Source organism: Tenrec ecaudatus, chromosome 18, assembly GCF_050624435.1.
Source record: "Tenrec ecaudatus isolate mTenEca1 chromosome 18, mTenEca1.hap1, whole genome shotgun sequence".
Classification (NCBI taxonomy): domain Eukaryota; kingdom Metazoa; phylum Chordata; class Mammalia; order Afrosoricida; family Tenrecidae; genus Tenrec; species Tenrec ecaudatus.
Genome location: NC_134547.1, coordinates 72,467,027 through 72,488,996, shown reverse-complemented (window position 1 = coordinate 72,488,996; position 21,970 = coordinate 72,467,027). Strand labels below are relative to the sequence as shown.

At 48.4% G+C, this 21,970-nt stretch overlaps 1 protein-coding gene across 2 annotated transcripts in view; it reads right to left on the bottom strand.

Annotated features, from left to right (window-relative positions):
* Window positions 1-21,970, bottom strand: part of CDH13 (cadherin 13) — a 1,090,774-nt gene that overhangs the window by 112,445 nt on the left and 956,359 nt on the right. The window lies entirely within an intron of this gene.

Below are 21,970 nucleotides of genomic sequence, written 5' to 3'. Positions count from 1 at the left end.
ATCAGAGACCCACAGGGGCAGTGCTACACTGTCCTCTAGTGTCTCTATGAGGTGCAATGGCACACAAGAGCAACATGTATGTGAGGCATCTTGAACAGCCTACCTCTGACAAGAAGATCAGGAGCAAGATGCGAGCTTCGGAACTCTGACTTACTGACCACCACCCTCTAGGGCCTCTGTGAGTCAGGATCGCCTGGATGGCAGGGGGTTTGGTTGACGGGCTAAAGGAGCCCTAGTCTGGCTGTTGTTAAGCACTCGACTTCTAATCCAAACACTGAGGGTTCAAACCCACCAGCTGCTCCATGTGAGAAAGATGCCCCACGGCCTAGGAAGTCCTATGAGGCACATCCAGTCTGTTCTGTAAGATCACTGTGATGTGGGAATGACTGGATGGAAGCTGGCTTGGGAGAAGGACAACCGGAAGGCTCCACAGAGGCCAGGATGGGGAGACCTCGTCTCATGTCCTTTGGACATATTATCAGGGGAGACCAGTGCCGGGGAAAGAACACGATGCTTGGTAAAGCTGAGGGGAAGTGAGGAAGAGGAGGCCCCTCAACAACAACGACAGATGCCGTGGTGGCCACAATGACATAGGACAATGTTGAGGATGGCCCAGGACCAATGGTGTTTCGTTCTGTGGGATACAATGCCATGGTGAGTTGGAATCAGCTCAACGGTACCCAGACAACGTCAACAGCAATGACGACAACGACAACAAGGAAAGCAAACAACCGCCCACAGCAATGACAGGTGGAAACGGGCTCAGTTTGGCTTTTGATGACTGCGTTTTACAGAAATCATAGTCGTTCATCTTTCCAACCACACTGTCACGCTGCAATGATTGTCTCATTTCACGGGTTAAAAAGAAACAAGCGAGGCTTAGAGACAACTCAGAATGGCCTCCTTCCTGGTCATTATGGTCTCATAGGATGCAGTAGCTGGAAGATACATTTCCACCCAACCGTGCTGTGGCGAATTTAACCCAAGAAACAGTGCTCTTTGGTGTAAAGAATATTGGAAAATTTCTATGTTTTTTGATGCCCGGTGTATACACTCTTTATTGGACAGTGAGATGGATCTTTTCCTGTGGTGCTTAGACACTCACAACTAGCCCGCTGGTCCTGACCCTGGGGTTGACCAACGTGCAGCTGTGAAGTAACAAGGCCAGCATTTAGGTGCCCCTCCATGGCTACTCGTGGCTTGGTTTGACTTCTCAGTCAACCAGCCTTCTTAAGCTAAGACAAAACTTTCATTTTTTGGAGGGGGACCCACCTGGACATCCATTTAGACTTGGCCTACGAGGACTTACTCAGTGGTGGGACTCAAATTCTTTAGAAACCAGTACACTTCCCTGATCACTGTCTTAAGTATACAAGAAAAATATATTGAAAGGTAGTTTTAGTTTATTATTTTATACAGCTCATACTTAAATAAGAACAAGAAACAAGGTACACAAAATTAGATTGGCCTAAGGAAGAGTTTTAAGGTAGGAATGAGAAAGCATTACATAACTCCTGATGGAGACAACAGAACTGCTATTTTCGCTATCTCCACTTGGCTCCTTGATTCGGGGCCTCCCTGGCAAGATGCCTAGTTTTTATGACAAGCATAGTTCCCTCTAGTTTTTTATACCTAAGGACTAGAGGACCATTACCGGGGGAGTCTAGAATACACTTTTGCGCAGATGAACGTCAAGAAAAGAACACGGAATGTAAACTTGCGATCTTCACATAGGGCGGCTGCCCAGAGAGAGTCCTGATTACAAGTACCATTTTAACAACCAGTTCACCAAACTCAACAGAAAATTAGGTGTCAATGCTGCCCAACTAGCTGAATCCCACCCCTGGACTTGTGCCTCTCCACTCTCCACATCTGCCAACATTGGGAAGGAACCAGCCTTTCTACAGGAGAAGGGGTGCCTTCTATGCCAGGGGTAACATGACCCCTGGCCCGGACCTGAGCTGGGTGGATAGAGAAAGAGCTAGGTTCCCAGTGGCCTGGCCCTCCAGCAATATTCCCGGGACCAAGTCACCAGGCCAGAGTCCAGCCCTCCCTGGGTCTTTTCAGATAATAAGGCATTCTTTTTCCTGTTTACTTAAACCAGTTCAGGGTGTTTTATATATTTATATTTTCAAACATTCATGCACACAATTCAAATAACAAAAACAAAAGGTGTGTACAGTAGGGCAAACAGGCCTACCAGTGTGACAGCTTAAGACACCAGCACGCCAACCCATAATGAAGAAATAGCATGGGGTGGAGAACAAAAAAAGCAACAGGGGATCTCTAATTCCCTTCTGAAGCCACGGGCTCACGTGGAGAATTTTAATAGCTGAGTGCTGGCGGGTCCCAAAGCTTTTAAGTCAGTAATGGCAGGGCGGTTAACCGTGTGCTTTCTGGGGTCTCTTTAACTGGCTGTTCCTTTAACGCAGAGCGCCTGAGCTATAAACTTACAAGCATTAGCTGGGTTGGACCCTTCCCCTTTACATTCATGACAGTGAGTAGGATGCGGATGCACCCCTGAGACAGGGCTACTATTGGCCTTTCAACGCCAACTCGGTGACACTGGGATTGGAGGAATCCCTGGGTGGTCCAACTGATTAGGCATTTGGCGATAGACTCCAAGCATGGCATTTCCCATCGTCTCCTATGCCGGTGAAAGTTGGACACTGAATCAGGGAGACTGAAGAAGAATCGATGCATCGGGATGATAGTGTCGGTGACGATTATTGGAAGGACCGTCCAAAGAACAGACGAATCTCTCTTGGAAGAAGCAGATCCAGAGTGCTCCTTAGAGACAATGATGGTGAGACTCGGTTTCACATCCTTTGGGCAAGGTGTCAGGAGAAAGCTGTCCCTGGAGGAGGACATCAGGCTTGGTAGAGCAGCAGGGCAATGAAAAGGAAGAAGGCGCCCGACAGGGTGGGTTGACACAAGTGGCTGCAGCAATGTGCTGAAACATAGAACAATTGTGGGGATGGAGGACTGGGAAGTGTTTTGCTGCTCTGTTGTGCACAGGGTTGGCATGAGTCGGAACAAATTCGATGGCATCTCACAACAATACTAATGGACCGAAAGGTTAGTTCTTTGAGCTCACCCAGAAGTACCGTCAAAGAAAGACCTGGTGAACGCTTCTTGAATAACCAGTCACTTGCGAAGCCCATGGAGCATGCAGCTGTGTTCTGAAACACCTGGGGTCCCCGTGCCTTGGGACTGACTCCACAACTGACTGAGTTCTGATTTTCCCACTGGGATCAGATGCTATAAACTCCAGCTCTGCCAGAAAACAAAGCTCTCCACGTGCTGAGTGGTAACAGAACTGGTTTGGGGTCATGCTTGTTCTGTCTGAAACTCAAGCTGAAGCTGAAAAAAAAAAAAAAACATCAGCCCAATCCAAGAGGGGTTCAATTTCCTTCCACTGACAAATTGGATTAGATTTATGATTTGCTAGAAATTCTGCACATGCCCTCATGGTCCACTGGGGCTGCTACCTGCCAGGTTAGTGGTTCAAACCCACCAGGTACCCTGCAGGAGAAAGATGAGGCTGTCTCTGCTCCAGGAAAGAGGTATAATCTTGGAAACTCTGAGAGCAGTTCTACTTGGCCTCTGGGGTCTGTGAGCTGGAACTTTCTCAACGGGAGTGGATTTAATGCACAAATTCAGTGGTTAGGCCATATAAAACCAATGACATGGTCCACCTTTACCGTTTTCCCTGATTTCCCATCTGTTTCTGGGCCCATGAATCTCTAGCCTAAACAGTAAACCAGGCCAAGAAACAGCACCACCTTAATATTGAGTCCATTGTTGTTGCGTTTGTCTTGCAGTGTGTGCTTTGTTGTTGTTCCAAGTCTATCTGTTGTCCTGACCCAGAGTAGTATGCTGAGTTTTGACAGCACACAATGGTGAAAATAAACGATGTGAAATTTCCCATCTGTGGTTGTCACAACATCCGGTGTCAATTTGAGACTTAAGAGTGAGGGATGGAGTATAGCTTGTCAATCAGGCTGCAGCTTGATGACCTCATTTGAAGGTGCTAAGGAGGTAAATTGCTCACTGGAGGTGGGACACACACTCACTCCCTGCGAGGCATGCTTGCTGACAAGATACATGGAGCTCCGCTAGAGCCCTGGAGCTGAAGGAGTCACATGGAGACACCTACCAGTGCTGAGATGCCTCTACCACCACTGGATCCACAAGACTTTCCACCCACTGGCCTGTGGTCTCCCTGCATTTGATGTCTTTGCATGTGCTGTATGAGTCTGAAGAGGAATTTGAAACTCAGTGGACCAGTTCTGCTCAGTCCGCTGAGGTCACTAGGAGTCGGAGTTGACTTGACAGCAGCGGGCTTAGGGGTGATTTTGTTAGTCACCCGGGGAGGACAGAGATCCTTCCCAGCACCTGAATCTCTGCAACTTGCTGCACGGAACGCTATGGGAGGCCCTGCGACCTCTCTGGGCAGCGTCCAGTGTTAACAGTCACCGGGCTGTTACAATCCCTGTGAGGTGCCATCCCTGCCTCATGCTCAGTCCAGGTGGAGTTCAGGTAGCGTTGACTCCTTCCTTCCCTGATGGCCATGGGTTGATGAGGAGCATGTAACAGAAGCTACACTACCCTGATGTGAAACACAATTCTGGGGCGTGTTTCTTCCGGAACTCCTAGAGAGGCACAACAGCTCCCTTTCCTTGGCTCTTCAGGTGGCCTCCAAGCAGCCCACACAGCGGTCGACCTGAGAATGAAGGGAACATGGAGGAAAACCGAAGTAGTAGGTGGACGTGGAGAAGGAGTTCATTTTACATCTGCAGAGCCCCTTAATGGGCATGCCGAAAGCCGGAGTTCTGTCCTCTGAGCACACCTGGTTGTGTAGTGGTTATGAGTTGAGCTGCTCACTACGAAGTCCTCAGTTGGAAACCGGCAGCCACTTCATGGGAGAAAGATGAGGCTTTCTACTCCCATGATGAGCGACAGTCTCAGAAAACCACAGGGGCAGCTCGACCCTGTTCTATAGGGTCACTATGAGTTGGACATGGCTTGATGGAAGAGAGCTGGGCGTTTGGTTTGGTTTCTTCATACTCTGGAGTCAGCTGCCCTGTGAGTGGCAACCAGGAAGTGCTGACGGCTATCTTGACTAGCATCGAAAGCAATGGATCAGTCAGTCATCAAGTGAGGGGTGAGAACACGCAGGCCACAGCAAGGTATCATGATGGCTCTTTGGGACAGACTTGCCCCAGCAGCCCAAAGGTCATTTCATGATCGCACTGCTTCTTTTTATACCATTTCCCTATCCACAGGCACAATTAAAATATTTAAATTGTTGTGGCTAAAATGGCCTTTCATTAGTTTAGGCATGTAACTTGACCGGTCGTTACTGAACACCCAGTTAAGCAAGTGCTGTTCGGAGTACAGGAACGTGGGAACCGGGAACTGGGGAGCACTGAACTGCTAACCGCAAGGTGGGGGCTCAGGATGAGGCTGGCTGCTCCTCTAACGACCGTGAAACCCTATCCAGGGTCGACGTGTGTCAGAATCGACACGGCGGAGGGCAGTGGGCTTGTTTTTCATTGTTGTTTCCCTTCAAGGAGTCTAGAGGCGAATGTCGGGCTCCGTCAGGTAACATACAACAGCAACAGGAGACAGCCCAAACCCAGCAGGGGTCACGTGCAAGTTCTAATGGCAGCACAAAGAAAAGGACACATGGGCCCAAATGCTCTTGGACTTTAATGGGTGGCGTAAATCATTTAAAAAAAGCGCACCAGCCAATTCCCATTTCCTGAAGTAAATACCACGTTACGGCTCCAATGGGAAATCAATTAGACGGGGAAGCAGCGAGATGGCAAGGTTTGGGCTGAGACGGGCCAACGTCTCATTTTCTGGCAAATTCCAGTCTACCATTAGAAATGCTTTTACTGTCAGAGTAATAGCCAATTATTGTGAGAAAAATAACAAAAAGGGAGACAGTCATTTCTAAAGTGGAAAGTGAGAACTCTCTTCCACTTTTGCACCGCCTTACCCCTAAGACAGTAACAGGGTCAGTAGCATGGTCTCTCTCTCTGCTGCTGCTTCATCCTGCCGTCTCTAATCTAGGCAGCTGTGTTTTATGTCTATGCATTTACATACATGTACACCGTGCTTTTATATGAATTACGAGAGCAGTTTACTTTTTGATTTGCAAACTGTTCAACCCCCTTCCAAGTTAGCTTCCTATGAATGCTATGTGTGTGACATGCAAACGTGTAGATTCACATATGCAAATCAAAAGCAAAAATGTGGTACAAATGTAGGCACATTTTACATACCTACATCTTTAAACAGAATGGCATGCTACTGCTAGTTACCCAGTTGTGCAGTTGACTTCACCCATGACTGTGCTGGTGAGACTCAAAGATTGAGCTGTTTATTTTATGGACTGCTGCATGGACCCAGGAGCCCTGGTGGCTGAGTGGGTTACTCACTGGGCTGCTAACCATAGGGTCCGCAGTTCAAAACCACCAGTCACACCACAGGAAAATGATGAGGCTTTCGACTCCCATAAGATTTACTGTCTCAGAAACCCACTGGGGCAGTTCTACTTTGTCCCACAGGGTCACCATGAGTCAGAATTGACTTGATGGCAGTGAGTTTGGCATGGAGTTTGATATGGGCCCAAATGATCCTTGGCGGGTCTGTAAGGTAATTGTTGGCCTGCTAACCACGAGATTGATAGTTCCAAGACTAGTTGCTCCATAGGAGAAACCTATGGAAACCTGATGTAGGGTCACTCTGAGTTGGAATTGACTCGATGGCAGTGAGTTTGGTTTTGAGTTTGGTATGGGCCCACGAAGAGCCCTGGTGGTGCGCCAGTTCAGCACTCAACCTAACTGGAGTTAACTAACTAACCCACCCACTAACTGGAGCCTAACTAAGCCACCAATAGCTCTGTGGGAAAAAGCCCTACTGATCTGACCCCACGACGGTTATACTCTAGACAATGCAGCAGGGAAGTCCCACGCGTCACAAGAGTCAAAATCAACTCATTGGCACACAACAATGCCCCCTCTACCCCCATACTTCAGCCCATGGATTGATTCCTAGCAAAGTGAGCGGCACATCACAAGGAGAGGCAAGGTCATTGCGTCTCTCCTTCCTACATGGGCAGTCACACCTGCTCCATTCCCCAACTAGCTGAGCCTCTTCTGGAGAACCCCTCCTCTAACACTCCACCTCTCAGGACCACACTTACCTGGTAAAAACCAAACAGACCGATGTTCATAGTCATTTCTGTACCCTCACCCGTCACTGCACCTTGTTGCTGTAGAAGACTCCTTGGAGGACGGATGCCAGGCCCCTAGCTTCCCTTTCTCCATGAAGACACTCTCACAGAGAGAACTAGACCTTTGGTGATCACGTGTCCTGTCTGTCTGTCTTGGCCCCTCTTCGTTGAAACACCCTTCAACCCAAGCTGGAGCCATCAGTTCTGGGACTATGAACTCTGGAACCCAAATCACAGAGAAGGGATGCAGGATCGATCCTCCCTTCATCCCGTTACTGGATCCATTATAGGAATGCTTGCCTTGCTGAATGTTTTGGGAGGAAGGCCTGCCCCAGACTCCTCCCCAGGCCACGCTGGAAGCTGAGGGAAGAAACCTGGTGTTCAGCGGCTCTGTCAGTTTCCAGTGGACTGCATAGGGAGCAGGGAGCCCCTTTTCCTCTCACAGCCATGCCGCACTCTCCGACCAGCTTCACCGGGGAGCGAGGTGGCTGGAGGCCCTCTGATTCCTGTGTCTGCTTCTCCATTGGTTCACGAGAAGATGGTCGGGATCAACGCCAGCAGAAAGAGCCTTCTACACTGGGGTCTTCCCTAAGTCTTGTCCGTTCCATATTTCCTTTGATTCGGTAACACATCCTCGTATTCATCCAGGAGGTTCTTTTTGACTCCCAAATCAGTGTGAACTGGTTGCAACCACAGGAATCAGCAGTGAAGGCAAAGGTGTACGTTAACCAAATCTCCTTGGATGAGTGAGCACACAGCTACACTAGACTGCCAACCTTCCTTGCAGCAAGATGAACTCATGTGGCTGATTCTGACCACCAGACTACAGAGAGCGGTGACAAACCTGGATTGGCTCCCGAGTCTCTCACGGTCCGCTCCATTTTCTATTTCTCCAAGTACAAGGATTCTGGGCCTCCGTGTAACCATATGGAGCAGAGGCCCTCTACTGACTTGTTTTAGACTGTAGTGTGGGCAAGAAATGACCTTGTCTGTAGGGTTTGGGGCTGTTTTTCATAGCACACGGGCTGCCCTAACCACCAGGAGGCTAATGTATCCTGCTTTGTTTTCTTTTCCACGTCTCTCCCCCTCTCCCTAAGTGGACAAGAACACCATTTTCAAGGGCAAGGACAATGCCGTTAGCCCCAACATCTAGCCAGTGCTCAGCCCACAAGGTGGCCGATTTACTTCAGTATTGATAATGATGATCTATTACTGTTTCCCTGAGCTGAATTATGTCTCAAAGACCCGGATTTATCAGTGGCATTTCCAAGCCAGAGCTATTTATCCTCAAGGAATCGCTTGTACTTTGAGGGGCATGAGCTGAAGGAGATTGGATTGCAGATCGACCAAAAAGTGCCCATGTCAAAAATGGGAACATTCAGTTGACTGCTTGAATGGCATTTTTGGCTCTCTGATGTGTAAGACACGGCAAAGAGAGTCATGGTCTCCTGGCCTGTGTTCCGCAGTCACGCTTTTCTCCTGCGCTTGCCATGTCCCCCTGGGTGTCGACGAGCTACCAGTTCATCTATATTCTAGAAGAAAGGGGAAGATGGCATGTCTGTAAGAAGACGCCTTGGGGTGCATCTCCACAGACCCAGGATGGCTGCACTCATCAACACTGGTTTGGAAAGCAAATGTTGCATCTTGAATTAAGAGAGAGAGAGAAAGAAAGAGTGACTGAGCGAGCGAGCGAGAGAGAGAGAGAGAGAGAACCAAAGTGTGCCATTAACTGTGGCTCATCATCAATCAATAGACCCTTGATATTTTACACGGCAATGGCAACTTCCATACAAGGACGCATTTTACGGAACATTTATCACTAATAACAGTCATAATGGTTGCCGTGTGCGTGTGTGCGTGCACAAATATCACATGGAAAGGGGTTTCATCATCAGTCCACACAATATGTTGTCTATCTCTTGCTTCATTTTGAACCAGTCTCTGTATTTCTTTATACTAGGTCCAGACTGGACTTCTTCCCATCTTATCCCACTTGTCCTTCCCTTGGGACTGTCCCAACTATATACCTTCTTCCAGGCTCACACCTGCTCATTCCTAGACATTCTTTAAGGAAGGAGTCCTGGTGGTGCAGCAGTTAAGCATTCAGCTGCTAATCAACAGGTTGACAGTTTGAACCCACCAGTGGGACCAGGGGAGAAAGACCTGGTGATCCCACGGGGATGCCCACCTAGAAAACCCTGCTTTGCAGTTCTACTTTGTCACCTGGGGTGGTTATGAGTCAAGAATTCACTTGATGGCATTTAACACTACCACCACCACCACCACCACCACCAACAACAACATTCTTTACTGGACTTAGTGAAGCTCCATGACGACATTGGCCGTAGTGTATATAACAGGTGGCTGACATTTCAGAAGGAACAATAAGTGTTTGATCAATTATGAATGTCCTGGATCCATCACTTACTAGCTGACTGATCCTAGTTAAAGTCCTTAAGCTCTCCTTGCCTCTGTGCTTTCCTCTGCGGAATGGGAGAGCACAGAAATCCTGACAGGGTAAGGGAGGGCAAAGAGAGCACACAAAGGGCTAAGCACAGCACCTGGCACACTTGAGCACTCTTGTTATGATTCCCTAGAAACCGAGGAAAGCCTTCAGTCCTACTAACAAGGGTTTCGTCTATTTTCCCTCTCGGAGACACAGTGGTTCAGTCCCAAGGGACAGAGGTGAACAAAAGCGTTGTGGTCCCCCAATGCTTATTCCTCTCTCGTGAGCCTGTCAGCGTGCACCTCACTTCTTTGGAGTCAACCTCTCCTTTTGGAGTTTCACCAAAGGAGAGAGAGGATGTAGAGATGGCGGTGGTACTGATTTTTGTTTTCCTTTGCTCCTCAATCTCCATACATCCTCACACCCTGCCGGCACAGCATGCTGTTGGCTTTATTCTCTTCCAGGTTAGTATCACCCTAGCTGGACTGGATGACCTTTTCCAAGGATACCGATCTGCTTTTGGGAACAGTCCCCCAACATCTTCTCCTACCAAAAAAGAGCCTCCACAGACAGCACCTTGCCCGGTGGCCATTTTCTCGTGCCCCATTTCCTGTCTCACAGGAAGTCAAGGCGGCCTTTCAGAAGCCATGCTTATTCGAAGTATCCAAAGCTATAACAACTTTTAATTTTAGCTAAAGCTACTGTTTCCACTTCTTTGATCTCTGTTCCTACTCTTTTGATTTCATGCATAATTAAACTTAAAAGAAAATGGTGAGATCAATGTTGTCCTCAACTTCTTTTGCCAAGTAAGATTAGTGCTACTCCCCCATATAACATTTTAAAAAATGTCAGAGCAGAGGCTAGTCTTTTAAACTAGAAAATACTTAGCTTTACTGAAAATTCACTAACTTACCCTCATTTTTCAGATTTTACCACAAACCAGTTTAAAACTCTTCAGAGAGCAGTACTAGCAAATGAACCTCAAATTAGGAAATTCTGAGCTAGAGCATATGCCTAGGATCAAGTCCCAATGGCCCACAGCAATAAGGAGTCGGAGTCACCGTGAAGATCAGACATTGCTTTGCGGGCCCAGATATCGTTTCACCAGGTGGAAAGCACACAGACGATGCACTCTATGGACAGTACCTCTTCAGAAAAGGAGAGAAAACATGACTACATTAAAAAAAATTCAGAGAAAGCAAGGATGAAAAGACTCAGGCTGGGTCAACACCAAGCGTTTGAACATAACTGTAAGCAGTTTTGATAAAACCCATGGCAATACAAGTTCTCTACTCTCATTGCAAGCTTCTCTCTTTTACCTACAAGGTCCTGCACGACGTGACTCCAATTCTTCCTCCACTGTCATCTCTGCTCCCTCCCTTTCTATTGTTTCTCCCTGATCCTTGCACTGGTTGCCCTGCCTGGGATGCTCTTCCCCCAGATTCCTCAGAGGTGGCCTTCTGGGATCCCATACATCTCTGTTGGCTTTTAGGATGGAATTATTGTGAGCACATTGTCTGAAATGGTCTTCCACAAATATGTCCAACCTCATCATCCTATTTAATTCCCATGGTGTGCTGTTTCCAAAGACCCCTACCTCTTGGCAGGCATCCCCTTGTGGCATCTTTTCCTCTACACTGTGAGCAGGAAACACCTCGGCTTCCATCTGACTAGAAGACTTATACTTTTATTTCCTAGTTCCATATGACAATGAACTGTTGATGGTCTCCATGGACAGTCAAAAGGAGCTAAGGTCCTTAATCCAATAGACTGCATGGAATGAAGAAGGCTGTCCACAGACACTGAGTGAACTTGGGCGTGGTTCCTTGCTCAGCCAAACTTTCAGATGAGACCACAGACTCTGGGCCAGCTCTTGGATTGCGGTCTCATGAGATGTGCTGAAGCAGAGGGCTCAGGCAAACCATGCCTAGATTCCTGAACATACAAGCTATGAGACAATGCATGTATATTGTGCTATGCCACTAAATGTGGGGGTAATTAGCTACACAGCAATAGATAACGAATGCAGCGTGTGTATCAGTCTATAATATTAGCCCTTCTTATTTACTTGTTTATCACACGGTGAGAATTTGTTGTGATAGGCTGAACACTGACGAAGAATCTATGCATTTAGAAATATGGTGCTGACCAAGGGCCCAAATAGAACATGTTTTGAGAATGATGATGGCAACAAAAGTGCTCGACACAACAGATGGATGGATGGATTGTGATGAGTTGTACAGCCCCCAATAAAATGATTTAAAAAAGAAAAAGAAATATGGCGCTGGTGAAGAACGTGGAATGTACCATAGGTTTCCAAAGACCAAACACATCTGTCTCGGAAGAAGTACTGCCAGAATTCTCCTTAGAAGCAAGAATGGTGAGACTCTATCTCCCCTACTTTGCACACGTTTTCAGGAAAGACCAGTCCCCAGAGAAGTAGAGGGACGACAAAAAAGAGGAAGGCCCTCGCTGAGATGGATGGACACAGTGGCTGCAACAACGGGCTCCAGCATCACAACAATGTGAGGAGGGAGCAGGAAGGGGCTGCGCTTTGTTCTGGCGGACATAGAACTGTTTTGGGTTGGAGCTGAATCAATACTATCTAACAACAACAGCACGAGAATCTGAGTATCAAGACCTTAGGAACCTTTTATTATTTAGAGCTTTATTTTCCCGCTACTCCTTCGGCGCCCAGTACATTGGAGGGATGCATGCGTTACTTTTTAAATTAGGGAGATTTAAAGAAATTCAATAGTAACAAATTGTGTTCTCATGCTGAATGTCTGATTCTTGTGCCTGGGAGTGTTTTCAGTGTTGGTGGCTTTATGTCCTACCATGGATTTCAAGTCAGCCTGCTCATTCTGCCAGAGCGGTCAAGAAGAGCCGGGGAAAGGTCCCTTATGTCCAAACCCATCTCTCTGATGCGAGGACTTGTTAGTGAGAATTATTAGTGATAGATTTATAGGAATAAATGACTTCCTATTTAAATGTACACATCAGCTTCCCCAGCGGAAAGAGGCTGCACATCTTGAGACGTCTTGCGAAATGGTGCCCCAACAGGAGTTGGAGCTTTCTCCAGGTTAGCTGCACCTGACACCTGGCCTATAAATATTTCAAACAGATTGGAGAAAACATTATCGGAAGCAGAGTAAGTTGTTGTCTGTCTGGAGTTTGATTTATCTGCCTTGGCCATAGGACACCAGGAATAAGAAGTCCATAAATCCAGCAGGAGCGGTAGGTTGTCTCCCTTCCAGCGAGCCTGATTCCCAACTGCTGATGGAGAGCATCACGTTCCGGTCTTCCCGCTTGACTTGTGTTTGTCTTTGGGCCTCCCTTCCGGGCCTCCCTTCCCCTGGCCTCTCGGTGCTAATGTGAACATCCGTGTTCCTGGCTGTCACCTGCTGGTTTTTCATTCCCGGCTGGGGCTTTGCAGGTAAGGACAAGGCAGATCTCATTTCCGCAGATTTACTGGTTGCTGACAAAACTGGCAGGGTGGGAAAGCAGCAAGGGAAATAAGCAGTGCAGCGCACACATATGCAGCTGGAACAGCCCCTCTACCTCCAGATTCCAGGTGGACGGATACCCACATGAAGGAAAACGTGTCTCGGGCAAAAGGTATTTCTTCTGACATTACTGATGAGCTACGTGGCAAATGAATAGCAGAGGTGGTCTTAGCGTCCCTGGAAAAAGCATCCCCCTTGCAGCCAAGGTGCCAAATACTTGACATTAGCTCGACCTTATGTAAACAAGAATGAGGGGTCCACCCCCAAAAAGCCAAGTTCACAGCCATCCAGTGGATGCTGACTCATAGTAATCCTGGTTGGGGGAGGGTAGAACTGCCCTTGTGAGTTCGTGACACTGTAATTCTTACGGAAGTAGAAAGCCTGGTCTTCCCCATGCAGAGTGGCTGGGGGTTTCAAACTGTTGGCCTCATGGCTCGCAGCCCGATGAATAACCACTACACCACCAGGGCTCCTAGGGTCTTCTAGGTTCTACAAAGTTGGCTAAGAAGGTGAGTTCTGAAAATCTTTATTAAGTGCTTACTATGCACTGGGGTAGCATATCAGATACGAGTATGTGGAAGTTGGACATTGAATAAGGAAGATCAAAGAATCATCGGTGCATCTGGAAATACGGTTTCAAAAAGAACAAACAAATCTGTCTCAGAAGAAGTCCAGCAGAATGCTCCCTAAGAGTGAGTATGGTGAGATTTCCTTTCAGCTTCTTCGGACATGTTGTCGGGAGAGGCCGGTTTCTGGAGAAAAAAAAGGAAGGCCCTCGTGAAAAGAGGAAGGCCCTTGGCGAGATGGATTGACATAGTGGCTGCAATAATGGGCTGGACCATCAGAAGCATTGTGAAGATGGGGCAGGACTGGGCAGTGTTTCATTTTGTGGTAAAAGGGTCACTATGAGTCGGAGTGGATTCGATGCCACTTAACAGCAACAACAACAAACCACAGGTGAGTCAGAGGAATCAAGTGTCCTGGGAGGGACCGCTACCTGGATAACTTTAGTAGAATGAGGTCACGGAACCTAGACTTCATGTCAGGGAGAGAAAAGGGAGACGAAGGAGGCACTCCTGCAGAAAGCATTAACCTCCTACAGGATGAGAAGTGGGCCACTGAAGTGGAAGTAAATGTCTATGGCAGAAGACAGGAGGCTATTAATTCTAACACTATTAAATTCACTCACTCAGAACTGAAGGCTGATTCTGTTAAGGACACGGGGGACAAGATGTATAAGCCCTGCCTTCATGTAACTCACAGCTTGTCTAAGGACAAAATATGTATAAGTGGTTCCACAAGGCAGCAGGCAGTTTGTGATACAGGAGTTGGATCCGCAGTAGGTTCAAGGTGGCAGTAGAGTACTTCCATGACTTTAGGGACAATAGGTTAATGCAAGGTTGGAGCTGAGCCATGAAGAATGGGCACCAGGGGAGGGAATTCTAAGAGGGAAGCGCCTGGGAATAGCCTGGTGGTGGCTAGCCGAGGCAGGGCCACTGGTAGGTTGGGGTCAAGGTTTGGTAGGGAAAAAGACCCAACTGTTGGTTTTGGAAATGACCTCAGTGACCACGTAGCCTAGTCTCACATTTAAAGAACTCATAGTGATGGGAAACAAAGGGAGTCTTAAGAAAGCAATGGTTAAGGAATTTCTTGGATTTGTCTCTTGTGCTGAGACAAGGGAGTACTGGTCTGTAGGCGTTCACACAAAATAACGTATAAGGAAAACACTTTCTTTATGATTATCAGGCATCATCCTGCTGACCTAACCTAGGACTGTGAGCAGCCTGTGTGAACAGAATCTTCCCTGGACCCCCCAGAAGGAACCGACCCTGCTGACACCTTGATTCGAGAACTTTGGGCCTCTCCAAAAAAAGAGCCGTTCACCGCCATCAAGTCAATTCCCGCTCACAGCATCCCTATTGGTTTTCCAGACTGTCATTCTTTCCTGGAGCTGCAAACCTTATCTTTCTCCCACGGAGAGGCTGGCAGTTTGGAGCTGCTGACCTTGCGGTTGGCAGTCCAACTCAGGACTCACTCACGACACCACCCAAGGCTCCTCTGGAGCCCCAGAATGAAGAGAAGAAACCCGCACTGCATTGAGTCCCTTAGTGCGTGGTACACGGTGGCGGCCACTGGACATGATGTGCCTTCTCTGGAGAAGCTCGCAGAGATTTCTGGAATGGCGAGGTCCCCATTGCCCCAAGTTTCAGTGTGGTTCACAGCCTTACCCACTGCCATCTGCTTTTGATTCCCAGTTGTCTCCTCCACCACCCTTGCCATTATCCGTTTCCCTGGGAATGTTCCATTAGAATGCTTTGACTCACAGTGTCTACCAGATCTCTCCCACCGAACCTGCCTGACCAGAAGATGCGTCTTCTCCCTTCTATTGGGTGTTCTCAAGGTGACTCTGACTCATGGTGACACCGTGTGTGGCAGAGTAGAAATGGGCTCCTTAGGGTGTCCAAGACTGGTGTGTTTTTGGGAAGTAGATCACTAGGTATTTCTTCCAAGGCACCTCTGGGTGGATTTGAACCTCCACTCTTTGGGTGAGCAGCTAAGGGCAAGAAACCATGTGCACTACCCAGGGATGACTCTCTGTGAAAAAGACAGATGGAACCAAACCCATGCTGTCAATTGTGACTCAGGGTTGACCCCATAGAATGGCACCATCAGGTTTTCAAAGTTCTAATCTCTATGGAAGTTGACTGTCCATCTTTCTTCTGTGGACTCAAACCATTCACCTTTTGGTGATTAGCCTAATGCTTAACCAATGCACCACAGGGATGCTTTCTCCTCCCCACTTCCTGCTCTTTTCGTTAGGTGCTGTTGAGCCAATTCCAGTTTATAGCGACTCTTTGTACAACAGAATGAAACACCGTCTGGCCCTGTGTCGTCCTCACCATCATAGCTAATGGTTGAGCCCATTGTTGTAGCCACTGTCTCCAACCATCTCTCTGAGGGTTTTTCTCTATTTTCACAGACTCTACCTTACCAACATGATGTCCTTCCCCAGAGTGACACATACCAAACCCACGAACTGGGGGGATGTTCTCTACATTGCATGTGGTTTCCACCATGCTGTCCACTCTCTAAGTACTCACCACAGCTCTGTGAGGGCAAGGAGCCCAACGCCAACCTATTCCTATCATACCCCTACCACCAAGGGCCCTGGCATACAACACCCCGAGGCATCTCTTTTCTTTCCTTTAAAAAAATTAATTAATTAAAAATCATTTTATTGGGGGCTCGTACAACTCTTATCACAATCCATCCATCCATCCATTGGAGACACTTCTTTTCTGTTGGCATCAAATTATAGATCTTTGCAAAGAAATGGAACATACTTCAAATCATGCTCAGAAAAATCACACAGCTGGTTCAGTGCCTGGCACGCTCAGACACGGTGTGCTGGATGAATACACCCAGGAATGGTTATGTTGACCAAGGACTACATAGCGAACTTGGCTGCAAGGTGGATAGCCGGGCAGTTGTGGGTTGGGGGAAAGGCGGTTTCTAGAAGATACTGGTCATGTCAAGCTGGGTAGAGCATCGAGGCTGACCAGAAGCTCTGGTGCTGATGGGGTCTGTTCTGGATCCAACTGTGTCCCCCAGAATAGGGGTCAATGCGGCTGGGCTATGAATCTCAGTATTACCTCTTCATCAATTTTGTGAGCTGATGTAACTTTGTGTTGTAAAGCCTCCCCTCTACCGAGTGGTCTGCCTCTGAAGATGTGCAGCCAGAACGCTCCTCAGAGGCAAGCGTGGCGAGCCTTAATCTCCTGTCCTTTGGACGTGTGATCAGAAGGGAGCAGTCCCTGGAGAAGGACTTCACACTTGCTAAACCAGAGGTGCAGCGTCAAAGAGGAAGGCCTTCGACAAGAAGGACTGACACAGTGGCTCCGTTGATGGGCTCGGACAAGACCAACGATGAGGATGGCACCGGACCACGCAGGGTTTCCTTTTGTTGTACATCGGGTCGCTATGAGCAGGAACTGACTCGACGGCATCTAACAACAACAACAACAACAACATGGTGGGACTGGGGCAGGCTCAGCGGTGGTGGTGTCCATGAGGTAGGATGCCATCTACAGGGTTAGGTTGCATCTTGAGTCAATCTCTTTGACGATTAACAGGCATTACACACGTGGGAGAAGTACAACCAGAGTGCTCTTTAGAGACAAGGATGGGTAAAACTTTGTCTTAAGTATTTTAGACAGGTTAGGAGAGGCCAGTCCCTGGAGAAGGACATCATGTTTGGTCAAGTGGAGGGGCAGTGGGGGAGAGGGTGTCCCTCCGCAAGAGGGACTGATACAGAGGCTGCACCAATGGGCCCAAGCATAGGAATAACTGTGAGGATGGCGGAGGATTGGGCAGTTATGTTGTGTATGAGATGGCTAGGGGTTGGAATCAACTTGATAACACTTAACAACAACAACAAGCAAGTGGACCTGAATAATACCAAAGAAGAAGTGTCAAGAGTGGAACAAGTCCTTTGGACCTGGGGTCCCTGTGCTGAGAAGCTCCTAGACCCCGGGGAACAGCAATGCTCACATGCATGCAGCAGAGAGGCAGAGAAAGAGAAAGTGCTCAAGGGGATAGACTGACACAGTGGCGGCAATACTGGCTCAAACCGGAGACCCATTGTAAGGACGGCACAGGACTAGCCAGTGTTTCATTCTGTTGAGCTTAGGGTCATGAAGGGCCGGCACCGACTTGCCTGCACCTGGAAACAACCACAGCGCCCCACACAGACATGAACAGAATCAATGTCGATTAAAATCACCCCGTTGTGGGATATCAGACAGAGCAGCACTGGATAACGTGAGCCCCAAGGCCAGCTGCACCTCTTGTCTGTCCACTCAGCTGGCGGTGCACGTGAAGAAAGGAGGAGGAGAATGGCAAAGGTGGGATGGACGAGTCCTTGGAGTGAGCTTGGAAGGAAGCGATCTTTTGAAGGAGGGACAAGACAGTCGCTCAGAGAAGCCCCTGCTGGGCTTGTCTTCGATGACTCTGGGAGGGGCTGGGGGGTGCCCAGCACTTGCCACAGGATGAACTGGGGGAGCAGGTCTTCTTGTAGGTAAGGCAAGCACTCTCTGAGAGCAAACATAGCTTTCCCTGAGTTTCGATTTATTACCATCTAAAATGTCATTCTCTGTACGGGCAATAAAAGGTAATACGTTTTATGGCGACTCCTTATATTATGGTTTTACAAAATCTGTTATTAAATGATCGGTGTGGCATCTAAATGAGTCTTACTAGGTTACGGGAAAAAGCAGGGTGGGCTTTCTTGGTCTCCTCCTCTCCCCTTCTCTTTTCCTCTCACCCAAATCAAGCGCAGTTAGAAGGGCAGGCCCCTCTCTCCGGATGCTTTCTAATCACACAGCACAAGGCACTGCTTTTAAGGTCAGGATAAAAATTGCGTTCTGCTGTGTAATCGGCTTCACCAAGTTACAGGCCGGCCCGAGCGTCCAGAAAATTCAATTATGGCCTCCCGATGATAAAGCGCACTGGCCCACTGAGAGGCGGGAGGCTGGTTTCTAAAATTAGGCTCTAAATGCCGACGGTGGGGCTGCAATTTCAGTGACATCCTTTGCCTCGCTACCTGTTCGCCGCATGTTAATCGACCCTGCCCATTAATTCCAGGTGCTTAATCAGTATGACAGCCTTCACACGGAGCAGGGCTATGTAGGTGAGCTATGGCCGGCTCTGCCGGCCTGCTGTTTCTTTGAACCTGGGCCCATTCAACGGGCACCATCTAATCAAATCTGCCATCCGGGGTTACTTTTAATCAGGATCATGTGTTTGCCTGTGATGTCAACATGTATTTCTTCTTCTTATTTTTTTTAAAATGAGAGCTGATTTCGGTCTAGAGTCTTATTGCTGCTAGTAATTTTCCAAGTTTTCTCTGAAGCAAAAGAGCTCACGGACAGAATCAAGAATCAACATGTGACATGCGGCTGGAGAGGAGAACGCAATTCTAGACCCTGCCCTTGATGCCTTCCTTAGGATGCACACTTGGAAAATAAAGAGAGCTGATTCTAAGCGGGGAGCCTTGGTGCCATCGTGGTGACTCAGTGGGCTGCTGACTGTAAGGTCAGTGGTTCGAAACCACCGGATGCTTCAGGGGGAAAAGAAGACGCTGTCTCTTTGGGCGAAGAGTCACAGTCTTGGAAACTCACAGGGGCAGTTCTACCCTTTCATAGAGGGTTCCTATGAGTCGGCATGGACTCGATGGCAAGGATGTGCTTTGTTTGAGGGTGCTCAATAACCACTCAAGGTGGACTTCCATTGCATCAGGAGGACAACCCAGCCACAGGGGCTTCTGGAAGGTTCTTCCATCCTTTTCCTGACTGGCTCCAGTGGTCCCTTCGATGGCCCTCCCTTAGGTATGTTGGGGCCAGACCACCAGGTGGGGTTGGGGCCCCTGTGGCTGTCCGCCCGAGGCAGTCCTGGTGCTGTGCGTCTGTCCTGCAGTCTATTTAACTCTCCAGGGTGGTCTAGGCCCCTGGCTGACCAGTGCTAAGTCTCTTACAGTCCTGGAGTGCCAGAGGAGGCAGTGACAAGAGGTCAAGTGGCCTGACTTGACATTTGGACTTGCCCTTCACCGCTTCAGCCCTCTTGGGCAGAAGGAATGCGGATAAAGAGGAATGCGTTTTTCTGCACAAATAATAAAAACGTCGCCATTCCCGGGAAGCTCTTTGTATGACCTCCAAGTCTCTACACGTCAGTCTTCTTCTTGGGGACCTCAGTCATCCCGACAGCTTCTCATCTATCCAGACCAAGACCGGCAACTTTGGTGGGCACCTGTCTCTTGATATTGATCTCTCAGAAGTCCCCATTGTGGACAGATGACTGCTGGCTGGGCATCTCCCTCTGAGCATTTCACTAACAATACAACCCAATACACACTGCAAAGCCAAGCCCAGCATGGGTCTTCCCTGTCCTGGTTCATAGTGTCACCTTCTCCTAGAACCCCAACTCATAGCCCCCTTGGTATTCGGGAAGTGTCTTCTGCCCACCCCCACCTCCTGCACCCAATCTCTCAATCCGGCTGATGCGCTCTTCAGACCGACTCTCACATCTTAGGCCTTAGTTCAGGTCTCTGCCACGTCTCTCCTTGACTTCCATGTGCTGGTATCAGTAGAACATAGGCTTGTAGTGGTGACTTGGGATGGAGTTAGCGAGTGCAATCCGAACACCAAATCTGTCGCCACCAGATAATTTCTGACTCCCAGCCACCCTCCAGGACAGAGTAGAACTGCCCCCCAGGGTTTCCAACACTAGAATCCTTACAGAAGCAGGCAGCCACATGTTTCTCCTGTGGAGTGACTGGTGAGTTTGAACCACTGACATTTTGGTGAGTAGCTGCTGAGTGCTTTAACCACTGTGACACCCACCAAAGCTCCTGTAGAGTATAGGGGGCTCGACAGCAGCCATCAGGAGTCCTTTTTTGGAGGCCAGGAGCACTGTGCTGCTGAGAAAGAGAAGGGCACGCAGCCCAGCTCAGTAACATGGTGGCCCAGACTTGCGGAAGACTTCTGATATGCAAAATACTGCCTTTGATGAGCCCGAACATTCCAGGCAGGGAACCAGTGTCCACAAAGATCTTGAGGCGGGAGCACATGAGGTGGACTATTGAAATCAGGCATATCAACGAAAAGCAAGCAAGGTCTCAAGGTCACTCTTGGTTCTTGAGGACTGGCTTCTGACCTTCCTATTGTACTGCATCGAGGACTAAGCAGTGAGGGCCGGTCTGGCTGCCCCCAGGAGTCACTGGCTCAAAGGCATCCCTCACGTGGGTACAGAACAAGCCAGGGCGCAGCAATGAGAAGAGAATGGCCATGAACTTTTTGAAGTGCCCCCTTGTACCTGCCTTCCAAGAATCCCTTCCGAATGTTTTAAATAAATCATGATCCACTTGTTGGATGCATCATGACTTTTTTTGGGGGGTGGGGATGGTGGTGTGGGGGAGGAAGTAAGAGGTGAAGATCTTCAGTATGTCAAAGAGAATCAAAGATGAGGGTGTTTTTTTCTGTTTTCCTTCCCCCGCCCTTATCCCCCAATACCAGCTGAAATGCAATCTGCCCAAATTTCAATACAGACACAGATTCAAAGGCTGGGATCTTAACAACAGAAACACATCTTAAAAATAAACAGAATAAATGGCTCTATCTACAGAGAATGTGCTTTTCATTCTTTTATAAATATTAACTCCCACGAGTTGAGATCTGTCATCTCACAGAGAGGCTAAGCGTTGATCTCCCACTTGGCGATCAACACAAACATTTGGCAGTTCTCAAACTTCCTACTTCCGGCCAACGCCAGCTCTGTAGCCCCTCTAGCAACAGCATCCACAATACTCAGCACAGTGGTGGACTTATTAGAAATGGGCCTGGGTTTCATGCATAAGACCTTCCTGGACTGAAGAGCAGCAGCTCTGGTGGTGCAGTGGTTAAGTCTCGGGCTGTTCACTGGATGGTAGCAGGTGAGAACCCACCAGCCACCCCGAAGGAGAAAGATGGAGCAGCCTTGGCAAACCTCAGGGAAGTTCCCTTCTGTCCTACAGGGCTGTGATGAGTCAGAATTGGCTCAAAGGCAATGTTGGGTAGGATACTGGGACCCACTTGAATCAATCACTACGCTGATCCATTCGACTTTCTTACATTGTTCCTCTGTTGCCTTCTTTCTAGTCTTGCTTCTAAAAGTTGTGCCTAGGTCTTGCTGGCCTCCCTGATTTTCAGCGTGCTACCTTAAGTCATGGCACTTCCAGTG